Source organism: Lissotriton helveticus, chromosome 8 (assembly GCF_964261635.1).
Source record: "Lissotriton helveticus chromosome 8, aLisHel1.1, whole genome shotgun sequence".
Taxonomy (NCBI): domain Eukaryota; kingdom Metazoa; phylum Chordata; class Amphibia; order Caudata; family Salamandridae; genus Lissotriton; species Lissotriton helveticus.
Window position 1 is genome coordinate 363,441,069 of NC_136069.1, and position 12,866 is coordinate 363,453,934.

The window sequence follows — 12,866 nt, forward strand, 5'->3', positions numbered from 1 at the left end:
TTTATGATGAAAGGAAATAAATAAATAAAGAAATGGTTTCGGTTCAAATGCCAAATTTACATGTTTGATGATCTGTTGGGAAATTTATGAATTACATATCCTGAATAAAGTGGCCTTTTCTGCTATAAGAAAGCGAGTGGTCTCAATTTGTGGGCGAAGGTGTGGAAGGGAAAAAGTGTGCAGTAATCGGGTTAACTCTGCATTTACATACTTTGGCTGTGTTTATATATGTATATGTATATATATATATATATATATATATATATATATATATATATAACCGAGTTCAAAAAAGACAAAATAATGCAGTACTTTTATTGCAAAACGTGCCGTATTATGCTGCATAATTTGACTTTTGACGCATAATTTGAACCTCTTCAGCCGCATATATTTATATATATATATATATATATATTCCAATCCACAATTGCCCGTAAGCAAACGCGCACTCAGAAGTATTATGCTGAAATTGTATTCTTAGATAACGCTACGCATTTCGACACAAAATGTGTCTTGATCACACGATAACCATTCTGGCAAAACCGGCATGTTTAAGTATAGTAAACATCAATGAGGTAATAGGGTGTAGGTCACATGACTCCGTGGGTGAAATTGTCCACCATTTAACAGTGGTAAAAACACAGTGCATATGCATATTATTCTCACATTAAAACCATTTCTGTACTGTTTTAACATGTTACAAATAACAAAAATTGAATCTTTTTGTCATATGTCAGTTTGTACATAATTTCATAAGAGTGCCACTTTAAATAATAATGTCCGTGTTGTGAGGGGTGTCACAACTCAGGTTCCCTGTTCAAAACAAGGGGGTAGGAACCTGTTCCTCTGTTTGAATTTTTTTTTCCATGCGCTGGGTAACAAGAAATTAATCAACAGTGAAATACAAACTGTGAAATAAAAACGGAACCTGTGTAATATAGGAAAAAAATGCTCAATAGTAATATACTCGGTCTAGTGCCCGCTTAGTCTTCATCAGTAATTCATACATAACTGTTATACGTAAGTACCCAATCATAACTCCAGAGAGGACCGTCAGTTTTACAAGAAGACATGAAGGGTCGAAAATATATGACTCAAGTGATTACATCGATCCTTCTATTGCTTTCTGTATTAACAGGAATTGTCCACTGTACCAGAACTTCTGCAGTGACTGGAGGTAACCATTTGCAAAGGTAACATTTTTCGAACTCAACGGAAAAGAACCCCAAAATCCTCATGTGAAAAAATATATATATTCTGCCGGTAACTGTCAGATACTAGTGCAAAAAAGTGAAATTTCTTATCTTACTAAAGTGAGGTTGTGTCTTCCATCAAAATGAAGAAAAGGGTAGGGAACCAGTGAAGTGCACAATAATGTGAAGTCTCCCTTCCTTTCCTCCTGAAAGAAACATATAAACAGACTGTTAAAATCAACATAGGATTAAAATGTAAAAACATATTCACATTGTTGCAGTACTATGCAATTAACAGCTAATAGGAAAAATACTTTATGAACACACTCTATTGATACTTCTATTCAGACTTTTCACTTGACAGATACCTGTTACAAGTATTACATTTGCTACTCTTCATGAAGGTGAGTTGCTGATTCCTCATCCAAATTGTGGCCTCCCGGGAATCTAGTTTCAAGTTCCATGATCCACCTAGATTCTCTTTTCCTAAGTGCAAGTTCTCGGTTGCCACCTCGTCTCCCTATATTTACTTGTTCCACTGCAAAGAATCTCAAAAGGGAGGTGTTAGATTGATGAAATTCCTGGAAGTGTCTAGCAATGGGATAATGAGCATCCACGTGTGTTATCGCTCTAAGATGTTCTTAACCATACAAATTGTACTCTCCACATACCTTTGTTTACACGGACACTCAAGAACATAAATGACATAGTTCGTATTGCATGTGAGAAAATGTTTGATTTTTCTACGTTCTGGATTCCCCGGAATTTCAACTTCCTTTACCATGTAACTTGCTTTGCATGCCCTACAGTGTCCACAGGGGTAGAAACCTTTGAGACCCTGTATGTGCTGTTATTTGTTATCTGATATGTCTCCTTTTACCAGGATGTCTCTCAGGCTCCTGCCTCTTCTGTATGTGATGTGTGGTCTTTCCTTCAATTGGGGGCCTACTATGTTGTCTACCTTCAAAATTTTCCAGCTATCTGCAAGGATCTTCCGAAACTTGTCAGATCTCTGGTGGAAAGTGGTAATGATTCTAGTCTTACATTGTCAGTTTCGATGTATGGTTTGGGCGTAAGTGTTTCTGATCTTTCTACATCAGCTGCTTTGTTAGCAGCTTTTGTCAAGACCCATTCGGGATAGCCTCTCTCTCTAAATCTCGCTAGCATGGTCTCCTGCTCTAGGGCAAATCCTTCATTGCTGCTACAGTTTCTTCTTGCCCTAAGTAGCTCACCATAAGGTATACTCCATTTGAGTGGATCTGGATGAACACTGAGGGCATGTAAGAGGCTATTGCCAGCTGTTTCCGTCCTGTGAAGTTTAGAGACAAGGGTACCATTTACAACCTCAATTTCTGTGTCAAGGAATTCGATACAATCTTTGCGGATGTTATATGTAAGGTGTATATTGTATCCGTGATTGTTCAGTTTGTCAATAAAGCTTACCGCTTCTTTCTCTGTTCCTCGCCAAACAATAAACAGATCATCAATATATCTGATCCAGGTTTCCACTTTAGCAAAATCCTCCAATAGACTAACATCACTCCTGATCTCCTCTTCCCTCTTTCCTAAGAAAAGGTTAGCGAAACTAGGTGCAAATGCTGAACCCATGGCCGCGCCACGTACTTGTTTGTAAATTTCCCCATTGTACATAAAGATGTTATTCCTAAGACAAAGTTTCATCATCTTCACAAGCATGCAGGTGTGGTCTAAAAAGCCTATCTCCCTATTCTTCAGGAAGTGATAGCTAGCTTCCATGCCCTGGACGTGGTCTATGATAGTATATAATGCGCTCACGTCCATTGTGATGAGCAGAGATCCCTCTGTCCACTGTATGCTGTCTATTTTATTTAAAAAGTCTATGGTATCTCTAGTATAGGAAGGGTAAAAGGCAAACATACTCTCTCAGAAAGTGATCAATGTATTTAAATACATTTTCATTGATGCTTCCTATAGAGGAGACAATGGGCCTACCCGGTGGTTCTCTCTGATTTTTATGAACCTTCGGTAGAAGGTAAAATATTGGTAATTTCGGATAGTCCTTCTTTAAAAAGCAGAATTCCTGCCAAGTAAGCAGGCCTTCAGTGCGCCATTCGTTCAGTTTATCCCGTGTCTCTGTAATGCTCTCATTATATTCTCTAATGTTACATCTACAATAGAAATTACTTCCATCCAGTTGTTTGAGGGCTTCTCTCACATACATGTCCCTTCCCCATAAGACAATGTTGCCTCCTTTAACTAGGGGCCTCAAAATGATATTTCTATCCTCAGCCAGTGAAAAAAGGAATTCCCTTTGTTGTTTGATGTCCCCTTTCGTGAAGTTTGAACGCTTATGTTTAAGTTTGGTAAGTTCCTTAGTCACTACCTCGTGGAAGGTATCAATGGAGTCATGGGGCAGTATGGGACAAAAGACAGATTTGGGTTTAAATAAGGTGCATGCAGCCCTGTCTGTCCTTGTCTCCCTAAGGCCTACTACTTGATTGTCATTCTCACTGTTAAGTGTGACATCTCCTAACGAGTATACAGTATGTAGCATATCCACATCCCCCACTGTGAGTTCAGGCAAGGTGCTCCCAACCACTGGTTCAGTTGTTGATCTATTATTGACAAGGGAATGCCATTTTGACAATTTAAATTTTCTAACAAATTTGAAAATATCTACCCTCGTGTCTGAATAGTCAAATAGTTCAGTTGGGCAAAAAGTAAGTCCTAGACAAAGAGTCTGTTTTTATTTCAAGGTTAATGTTCTTGACGACAGGTTAATTATAGTTTTGTTTACCATTTGTTCATCCGTGATTATTTTCTTTTCTTGTAACCACCTCGTTTGGTTCCCATAGTTTTTTTGTTTTTTTCCTCTCCTCTGCTTGAGCTTGAGTCTTCTCTGTCGTGATCTCCCCTGGCTCTTGCTCTTCCCCTTGGGCGTTCTCGTGTTGTATTTTTCTTGAACGATGGTGGTTGTGTCATTTCTGCTTCTTTCTTGCGCCTTGTCCTTAATACCCGAAACTCCTCTAAAAAAGTCGCAGGTCTTTTGGTTATTTCTACTTCAGACGATGTACTTGCTGTTTGTCTTGACACATCTGTGTCAGAATCACTCGTTGCATTGGGTATTGTTGGTTCTCCTCTTGTAACAGCCTTGTCCGGTACCTTTCCTTGTTCACCCTGTTGTTTGTATAGATAATCATACTACATCGGACTATATGTGAGGATGCGTCCGCTATCGTAATCTCCACAGTCTCTATGCAATTTCCTCTGTTTGCGGTACTTAATGTCATCCTCGTATTTTCTTAGTCTGCCTTTTAGTTCGTCCTTAAATTTATTTATTGTATCTTTTTCCGGGCTTTTTTTAAACTCATCCTTCAATTCTTTGAGTTGTCTCAGGATGTCCTCACGGTCTTCCCAGGCATATTTAATTAATATGCATAGCATGTTCTTAGAGCTTGATGCAGAGTTCATTGCCCATTCTTCTAGCATTCTTGCATTGGGAGATTCGTGGGATGGTGTTATATATATCCTTAAGCCCCGTGGTACCATTTATTTTTCTACATAGTCTTGAATTGATGTTGCTTCCCACCATTTGGAGCTTTCCTGTTTTTTTAGTTTTTCATGTTTGCGTAATTGGGGAGTCAATGAATTGCTTTCTGATTTGTCCATAATTATAAAATTAGTTCCTCCTTTGCCCGGTGCTCTGGCGAATAAAGTAGCTGCCTCTTGCCGCCTTTCTCCTTCATCCTCCATTGTTGTATGGCTTTTGTGTTGTTCTAAGCCTTGTGTACTGCAATGTCTGTGCTTTAACACTTTTGCACTCGTCGATTAAACTAAGAATGTCGGCGGTACTCCGTACCGCTCTAATTTACAGTGTTTTTATTTCAATTTTGTGTGATAACTACTTCCACGTCGGTGTTAGGAAGTTCCTGATGCCGCTCGTAATATTCCCCAGGTCGGTGCATACAAGAGTTCCAGACAGTTATTGATATATCAACTGTTAATTCTACATGTCCCAATATTCGTGTCCGTCCTGTTCTACGTCTGCCCTCGGTTAAGCTCTTCCTGGCTCACAAATATATATATATATATATATCAATTCAAACGGTGCTCACAGCGCAAGCAACCAAAAGGACTCTCGTGGATGAAGCAAAAAACTTGGTTTATTATAATATCATCAGGCAGGCATAATGCATTTCGACATCGCAGTCTTCGTCAGATGCCTGTTTCACCGGACATGAGTTACTCCCCGTTTTTTAAAACCTCCTTGGCCCCTCCTTGATTTAGAGTGCAGCTGTCCCCAATCCTGAGCACTAATGTCATTTGTAGTCAACTTGCACAGTCATTTTACTACAATTCCCAGAACTCTCTGGAAAGGTACTCACTATCGCTGGGGCTTTTACAACAGCTGTTTTCGTGCCCTGTAGAGGTGGGTAATGTAATCCCAATGGTCCGATAATGTGTTGTTTCCTATTCCACGCAGCACCCACTAACGTTTCACCTCAATAGAAACTTCTTCCAAAGTTGGGTCACGGAAGACATCGATCAGTGCCCGTCTTCCTCCGTTATTTCCGGCTTGCCACTTGTGCATATGAGCTTTCATGCTGGGTAGGTTAAATGAGGTGGTCCGAGTCACAATCCAATACCTTGGGTAACTTCATTCTTTTCCAAAACTCCCTCGGACACTTTTGAAACGGGTCCTTTTCACACGCTCCTGGTATGCGTGCTGAAAAATCAATTCAAACGGTGCTCACAGCGCAAGCAACCAAAAGGACTCTCATGGATGAAGCAAAAAACTCGGTTTATTATAATATCATCAGGCAGGCATAATGCATTTCGACATCGCCGTCTTCGTCAGATGCCTGTTTCACCGGACATGAGTTACTCCCCGTTTTTTAAAACCTCCTTGGCCCCTCCTTGATTTAGAGTGCAGCTGTCCCCAATCCTGAGTACTAATGTCATTTGTAGTCAACTTGCACAGTCATTTTACTACTGTGGAAAATTAGTGCGTTTTGGTGAACATTATCTGCGCCATCTTGCCTCTTCCCCTGATGCCACACTTTTGTCGTGCGCGCCCGCCATTTTAAGATGCCCCGATCAGAACAAACCCTTTTGCATGCCGCTGGCCCCCTGACATAGCCCTTTGCCTTCGCTAAGCCTGCACGCTGACCACCCCCTGCTTGCACCTGCCTTGAGTCATAAACCCCTCTTCGGCGCTGCTCTGCCCCAGGCCCTCATCCTGTTCCCAGCGCGACACCTCCCTGCTTTCCTTTCATGATCTCCGGCCCTTAGATGCAAACCCCCTTTTTCCCCGTGTGCCCGTTTTGTCCTCCCCGTTCCCAAGCCGACACCCAGCTCTGCCGATACCATCCTTGCCCCTCCCCGTACAATAGAAAGCTTCCCCCATCAAAGAATCCCCGGGTTGATCAAAGCCCCCACCCCATGAGATCCGATCAAACTCCCCACATTCCGTGAATCGGCGGATTATCCAGCTGCGCGATGCTCATCACCTGTTGTGACTAGGGTGGGGACTTCAACTGTAAATGTGTGTGGGAACGGGCCCAAAGGGGAGTTCCGAGAATGCCTTTTCCGTACACCAAAGCTTTTACATGTATGTGTAATCTACAATAAAGTCATAAATGTGGGTATAAGAGGCCAGGCCTCAGAAATACAGTTAGAGCACCTCAGAACGATACCTTCTGTCCGTTTCGTTGTGTTCTCCTCCGGAGAGAATAAAAAAAACCTTGTTTCCTGCTTTCCAGTCTCCAGCGCCTGCCTCTTCATTGATTTAAATAACTAGGGGGGTCACAGAGGCAATACCGCCGGGCAAATATCGATTGTCCCCGACCCGATTGAACTTTTTACAATTGGCGTCCCAAGCGTGGGGCCCATCAGTGACTCGTGGATCCAGTGGGAGAGGTCCCGACGACAGAGTGAACGACTGCAACGATCGGGAGAGCTCTTGCCCAATAGACCCTCGTCTGGCAGCCGATCATCCGAACTTCACTAGTTCCGAACAGACCTCTCTCGAGTGATCTACGGTCCTGACTGGGAACCATCAGGAGTGCCGTGAGAAATACGAGAAAAAGAGGACGATCGGGCGCTGGATTCGGAAGACAAGAAACTGTCCACATGGTCCGGGTAAGGTCGTGTTGCCACGACAAGTTGAAATTTGTTTTGATTGCTTGATTGTTCAAAATACTAGTATTGCTTTGTTTATTTTTATTTGGAGATTCACTGTCTGCAAACGGAGAAACAACAGGCTCCCTCTCCCTTTGCAAGCAGTGGAGGATAGGTAGGGTAGCAGCCGTGCTTGTTCTTTTTCTCCCCCACTCAATAATTGCTTGAAACTGAACTGTTGTTCACAAAACTATTGTTTCCTGGAGATTCCCTGTCTGCAAGCAGGGAAGAGACCACCCTTTTTGCAGATAGTGAAAAGGGTAGGTAACGCAGATCTTTGCGGACCTACTCATTCTCCCCATTGTTATTTATTGGTCGTTTGGTTTTATATTTTTTTTGGATCCATGAGGTATTCACTACCTGCAAACAACGTAGAATAGAAATATTCTGTCTAGTCTTTGCACCTAGTGATAAGATAGGCAGTGCTGACTTTTTAGTCCCTCGTTACGAGCCGTCATGTCTGTCTTCTCCCCATTGATAAATAGCCTGTTTAGCCCGGACCGGGTGTTAGAGGTGGACCATATAGCTCCACTAGAAGGCACCCCTAATAAGGACATGTTCATAAACTATGGGTTAGTCACCATAGCTTATAATAAATTATGGCACAGGTATACCGAAGATAGCCAAGACAAACAGTGGCCACTGGCAGGATCCTTTGACCTTGATAAAATAGAAACGTTAGAAATAGCCCTTCGAAATAATAAGACGACGCCAATTATGCTCGACAGTCTCGGTATGTGGCGCAGAGAGGCTACGAAACGACAGAGAAAAGACGAGGATAAACCAAGTAGGGAAATATACCGACAGGACAACCCCAGGACACCGCTACCCACAACTTATCCCCCGACACTATGCAAAGGACGACCAGACTTAGGGTCAGACCAATGCGCTTTTTGTAGGTATGTCGGACACTGGAAAGCCCAATGCCCGACTCTACTGAGCGTGAGTAAAGGCAAAGGGCCGACAAGAACGACAGACCGACAGTACGAGAAAAGGCGCGAGACAGAGAAGAACCCGACTTACATAGACAGACCAGACAGAACCACCACGTTTGATTATGCCCGATGGCACAGATTTCGCCAGGAAAATCTCAGCGGCATGCTCAAGTTCTCCTAGGTCGGGCAATGTCAAGACGGGAACCCAGCCTCGTTTAAAATTCACAGACGGAAAGAGATAATTATGACCAATAACTGTTTTTATATTTGTCTTGGGTCTTTGTATGTCGTACTTGTACTGTCCCCCGTCTGAGTTTGTGTGTATGTAATGTACAAATCTGCGTCATCCCTCTACACGTGTTTCCGTGTTACTCGACCTCTGTTAGCAGAAACTTAGCATAAAAGCAACCTGGAAAGAAAGAAATGGCTTAAAACAAAATCCGTAGACCGATAGTAAACTTGAACTTTTAATTTAACACAACAAACAAGGAATAATAACGATAAACTGTAGAAAATGAAAGTCAAACAGAACATTCGCCCCCCCCCATTCTGGAACCTTCCAAAGTAGGGCAGGGTTACGGCTACGCCCAACCAACGGCAACCCATATAAGGCGAGCCCCGCCGCCAACTCTTGGTCAGGAAATCTTAACGTATGGGGGAGCCGGAGGAGAGGCAGGAGCCCGCAGCCTGGGCATTTGCAGGTAGTCCCGCCACATGTCTCCTTGGCCGGCCGCAACGGGCCTGGAAAGACTAAGGTAGTCCCGCCACATGTCAAAAGGAGAACGAGGCACCTCTTCCTTTTCTCTTCCGTCACAGCCGCAGCAGTCCTGGACGGCGGGATGTCCTGCACGTACCTCCACAACAATTTGTCCAAGTTGGGCTGGGAGGGAGAGGCGACGCGGACGAGCCTCTCCCACCTCCACCGGTAGGAGGTTTCCCAGCCCCCGGCCCGACGCCGAACATCCCCAGTCAGGCGATGGTGCCCATACTTCCACAGCACCGAACACACCATGGTGGCACCCCAGTACTTGCGCAGCACCGAACGTACAATGGTGGCACCCCAGTATTTGCGCAGCACCGAACGTACAATGGTGGCACTTGGGGAACACCGGATGTGGAGAGGCCTTCATGCGGGGCGATGAAAAGGAGCGGCATGGAGTGCACCGGGAGAAGGAGACGATGTGAACGAGTCTCCCTCGCCCCCCCCCCCAGGTGGGGGCATCACAGCTGCACCCCAGCTGAACGTCCCGCTCTCACAAAACAGGGACCTCTTCCTTTCACTCCGAAGGGTCTCTTCCATTCTTGCAAACTCGACGAGAGTGGCCCCTGTAGGGCCTCAAAATGGCGTCTGGATCCGCTGGAAGGCGGGCCCCGGCCACTAGAGTAACTTTGGCCAGCCATACAACTCGAACATTTGTCCCATGGAGCACGAGCCCCCATCTCCGACAGCATCTCCGCAGCCTTGAAGATCATACAAAGGTCCCCGGCGGAACCTTCGGCCTTTGCAGGTTTCCGGTAAGGGACGGCTGCCTCGATCGCCAACGAAACAAACATGACATTGCCACACCTTCTGTTAGCGTGAATTCTAGAACTGCCGAAAAGGACTCTGGTCCAAACTGCCAGTAATGGAAACATTTCCCCCTGATGCTGCTTCCGGACTGTGCCGGCCCCGCCCAAAATGGCGCTGGTATCAATCGGAACTTACGAACACCTCGTGGTGTTCCTTCGCACTAATATAAACTTGATGTTCCGAGATTTTATATGATCCTTTGTACACTTGGCTAGAAAAGACGAAGAGAACTCACTCGACGAATAGTGTGAAAAGATCCCCGTTACAAATGTTGATTACGAATGTACAATGTATTATATTTTTATAACTGATGTAAACCCCATTTACGACGCACACGTACGGTATGCATATAGGAAATCTGATTACAACTGTTATGATTATGCTTCTAAATTATGAAAATATATGCCCCCGAACCCCCAGCCAATTAATAGACGTTTTAGTCTCTTACAAATGAATGAGTAAAACTTTCCGATGTTTTTATTGCTGCAAACGACACCCCCCACTGTACGCACTTTAGCCATTGCCACGACCGACCAAATACGACCGCACCCTCATAATCCATATGCTGAAATGATTTTGCAAAATAAAGTCTTTTGAAACTACGGACGGGTATTGCATGCTTTATTTTAAAACAATATGGGATGGGTGGGAAAGTTCTTTTTCTGTGCACCCTACTCTGCTCTCTCTTTAAGGTTAAAGGAAGATGGTTACCCAGCCCTGGAGGACGGATCGGATCAACAACACGACACTCCGCCTTCGAAGTACGCGACTGACTCATGAACTCTCGCGTAGAGGAAGACCTTGACTTCCAAGGATGGGTAAAACGAATGGTGTAAATGAGGGAATGTAAAAGGAGGGTGAAATGAAATAATGTAAATATTATAAAAGTACAACGTTCCAAAGTAGCAGGGACCCAAGAACCGAAGAACTTTAGAACGCCACGGCGTTGAAAGAGGTTTAAGGATCCCGATAGTGAGATATATCCTTTGACTAGATACCTCGCACTAGGCACCTCTGGTTTCCTTTTTATGTTTCCCCGCACACGCCCTACATGAACACACTACCCCCCCTCGACTCCGGAAACCATATCCCCGGGGACCCTGCCCCAAGGAGGAAAGACGAGTAAGAGGTAAGTAAAGGACTTATGAATCCATGTATTTGAATGCGCGCGAATGCTGTCTCCCCCACCCCCCCCTTTTTTCCTCCCTCTGCAGGTTACATCAGAGATTACAGCCAAGGTGTGGCGAAGATCTGAGACCTTGCCATGTCTAAATACACGAAACGGACTAGCGCCGCAGGGTGGTGTCTAAGCACGCCTGCAAACTACTCACGTATCGAACAGACCCGGAAAATTAGCACAACTTGATAGAAAGTGATCACCCTTAAACCAGACCGGACGAATGAACCCATGTCACGTATGAGGCGAAACTGTGAGGGAATGTGTGTGTGTGTGACTGAGGCGTTGACCCAACTGGTCAAAGGACCGGGAATGCGAGAAAGTGCGACAGAATGGTACCTCCTTTTTTCTTCTTTCCTTTTCTCAAAGCACGTCCCCTCTACCCTGTCTAATGCTCAAACTGCATGATTACAAGATTCTAACGCAGACTCGTGAATGCCTTTTACTGTGTAATGCAATAAATAGCCTTTCTTGAATACACTGCCACCCTCTCTGTTGCACGTGTACTATTTAGCCTGCCGTTGCACTCTCTCTCTCTCTCTCTCTCTCTCTCTCTCTCTCTCTCTCTCTCTCTCTCTCTCTCTCTCTCTCTCTCTCTCTCTCTCTCTCTCTCTCTCTCTCTCTCTCTCTCTCTCTCTCTCTCTCTCTCTCTCTCTCTCTCTCTCTCTCTCTCTCTCTCTCTCTCTCTCTCTCTCTCTCTCTCTCTCTCTCTCTCTCTCTCTCCCTCTCCCTCTCTCCTCTCTCTCTATTTTTGCACTACCACTCTTCCGAGTGGTTAGCCCCGAAATTGACAGATTGCCACCCCTAGCACACCACCTAATTGGCTTCAAATACCGTCAGTATTTGCACAAAAACTCGTCTTTGATACAATCACCCTGAAGCCGCGTCATTACCTCTCCTTTTCCGCTAGAAGTCAATGAACCCAGGGTGGGCCGTAAGGGAAAGGACAGGTAAGACGACAGAGGTTCCCTAATCTGACCCGAAATAAGGGAACTACATGTCAACGGCTCCTATAGTATAAAACAAGGACCTCAGAATACGCGACCCTCCCCTCCCCGAATTGTCGCAATACCCAAACCAGAAAAACGATCACCCCCGTTACCTCCCCTGTCTATGTCCCTGGTTGTTTCCCATAAAACCCCTGTCCTCCCTAGTTAAGTAACCGGGCTGTAAAAGGTTACGTAGGACCCAGAATGATGTTTTACAAGGTTAACAGACTAGACCAAGGTAAAGAAATCATCAAAATGAACCCCGCAGTAGTTGAAAAGCAGGATGCACCGATAGAAAGGAAATGTTTAGCCATGTTCGTCTCTCAGCAAAATACCTGTGTAGTACCATGTTGACGACTCACTGTACCCTTTTGTAAATGTAAAACTCTAGAGAACGGCATATCTTTGCCAGATTTGTCTCCCGAAGGTGGGTTACCATCAGATGAACTGTCATGCCTGTAATAAATAATTATGAAGGAAAGTCATAGTAAATCCAACAGGTCCGCCACCGGTCATTCATATGCCAGTTGTGAACATTAAATATAACGGACATTTTCATTCTTTGACTGGAGCTGGGAGAGAAATAGACTTTTTGATTATCTTCATCTGCAAATTCTCTAAAGACTGTCTTTTCAAACTTGTTTAAGGGTACTGCTGTTGGAGGAGAGAAGGACCGGATGTGGGAGCACGAGGCCCGACTGCAGACTAAGGAACACCTGCGACATTAGCCAAGGCGAGACCACGACTGAAAAGAGCTGCAGGACGAGGCACTGTTTTCGACAGCATGAAAAGAAAGGGTCGACCTGATGCCCCTGCTCGACGTCCAGTGCCTGTCGACAAGTC